This window comes from Schistocerca gregaria, chromosome 1 (genome assembly GCF_023897955.1).
Source record: "Schistocerca gregaria isolate iqSchGreg1 chromosome 1, iqSchGreg1.2, whole genome shotgun sequence".
NCBI lineage: Eukaryota > Metazoa > Arthropoda > Insecta > Orthoptera > Acrididae > Schistocerca > Schistocerca gregaria.
The window spans coordinates 618,327,453-618,329,763 of record NC_064920.1 but is presented as its reverse complement, the minus strand read 5'-3'; the positions used below and the strand labels follow the sequence as shown (position 1 = coordinate 618,329,763).

The window sequence follows — 2,311 nt, the reverse complement described above, 5'->3', positions numbered from 1 at the left end:
TTCGAGTCTCGGTCTGGAACACAGTTTTAATCTGCCAGGAAGTTTCATATCGGGGCACACTCCGCTGTAGAGTGAAAATCTCATTCTGGAAACATCCCCCAGACTGTGGCTAAGCCATGTCTCCGCAATATCCTTTATTTCAGGAGTGCTAGTTCTGCATGGTTCGCAGGAGAGTATCTGTAAAGTTTGGAAGGTAGGAGGCGAGGTACTGGCAGAAGTAAAGCTGTGAGGACGGGGCGTGAGTCGTGCTTGGGTAGCTCAGTTGGTAGAGCACTTGCCCGCGAAAGGCAAAGGTCCCGAGTTCGAGTCTCGGTCCGGAACAGTTTTAATCTGCCAGGAAGTTTCATATCAGCGCACGCTCCGCTGCAGAGTGAAAGTCTCATTCAGGGACGTATATACATGGCTACAATTATAAAAGTACCATTATTCAGTTTAAGCTCATGTGCACATGCTTCTATATGTTGCTCTGCACAAAATATTTTAGTTTCCAAATTTTTCACACTATGACAGATGTATATGGCAACTTCTCCTCTCTCCATAGTGTCTCTACCTACATGTGGTGAATGCTTATATACATCTACATTTATCACTTCCATACATGTGACTATATGATGTTCAGACATGCATATTCCACCCTCAGTTTCTAAATCTTCTAAGCAAACAAGACGCTCATCTGCTTTGTTTTTGAATTCCCTGATATTCTGATGCAATATACGCTAACATTATTTTTCACTGCGCTTTTATGAGAATCTTGTGATATACTAAAATTATTTATCACTGTACTGTTATGAGTATGTTGTGATATTTTAACATCCCTAGTGCCTGCCTGTCTGAGCTGCTCATTAAACTTAATATCAAACAATGTTGGATGATTGGACACTGGCCTTAGCCTAAAAAAGAAATACTCCCATAAGTTTTTGTGCTCCCACTTAAAGATTTTGCTATCATCGCTTTTCTATTGAGCTGCAGACCATGTATTGTGAGGTCCCACCTAGCAATACCGCCAAAGTAGCAGCCCCAAGTAGCTAATCTCCATATTGACCCTCCTGACAGAGCTGTTCAGTTGGGGCCGATCATACCGCATGAAAGCAGGAACCAAGCCAACATTTCTATGGTTCGCTGCAGATACTATTTTTAGCAGGTCACACACAATATTGTCTATTATAATATCAACAGACAATATTTCTTCATGAATGAGTTGTAGCTTATGTCACTGAACCAGTGTGATTCGGCTGTTTCTAAATACATTTCACGGCCATTCATCCTGTCTCTTGGTAACTTATTAATGCGTTGAACGCAAAAGTAAAACAACTATTCCGTTAATTAAGCTTTAAATAATTAAAGACAAACATCCTTACGACGCAAGTGACTGTTTACTCTCTCACTGCCTGGAGCGCTAAGAGCCGCTCCAGATGTCAAACGGTAACAAATTTCTCTCCAGAGAATGTCATGACTATGTGTATTAGACTGTGGTTTTGCGCGTGACGTCATTAGACTGAAACCAACAGTTAAGTCATGTGACTCGGGGCAGGACGCAGAGTTTGCTATTATGCACTTCATGGAGTGCAGTTGACAATTACAATTTTTCCCATTTATAGCTGAAATCAAGCATTGGTTTTAACAAGAAAACAGTTTGCCTTATTGCTAGTAGACATGTAGTAGTGCAGCAACCTGATCTCTCCGAAATTCCTAATATTAATACAATTAATATCGTTTTTACATGTGGCCAGGTGAAACATACTGACAGTTCTGTTCAAAAGCAACAGAATTACTTGTTTTTGTTTCGCTGTGAGTCTATTAGTTCACCGTTTCCACAGGAGTGGAATGCAAAATATTAGTTTGGCAGGCAACATTACCTTTCTGAGGATTCCTCGAAAAACGTGTTAAATGTTTTGTTATGCTTTTATAAGAAATGAAATGAAAGAACCCATAAGGTTCAGTTTTTACTCAAAATAAGCTTTATATTGTATGACGTCTGCCATTTAGTGATGCCGGTATGCGAAGCAAGTAAAAGATTGGCAGTTTACGTTAAAAGAATCTCCTTAGGGAACTTAACTGGTTCACTCAACAAGAAAAGATTTTATAGTCACAATTAACGGTCTACATGCATCTTTAGTTGTGTAGGATACTGTCAGAAGCAGATCGGCACCACTAAAGAGTTTCTTACTGACATACAAACTCACTCAAGATCTGCTGGAAGTCTTGAAGAGTTTTTTAATCTGTGGTAAGTCGTGGAGGAGCAGAATATCAATCCAACAGTCTGAACCTACTTTCAAGAGATTTTTGGTACATATTCAGATTGTTACATCTA

At 39.8% G+C, this 2,311-nt stretch overlaps 1 non-coding gene across 1 annotated transcript; it reads left to right on the top strand.

Annotated features, from left to right (window-relative positions):
* The first annotated feature begins 247 nt into the window (after window positions 1-247).
* On the top strand, window positions 248-322 carry Trnas-cga (transfer RNA serine (anticodon CGA)). The gene has a single exon. It is a non-coding gene; the product is annotated as a tRNA-Ser (tRNA).
* The last annotated feature ends 1,989 nt before the right edge of the window (window positions 323-2,311 follow it).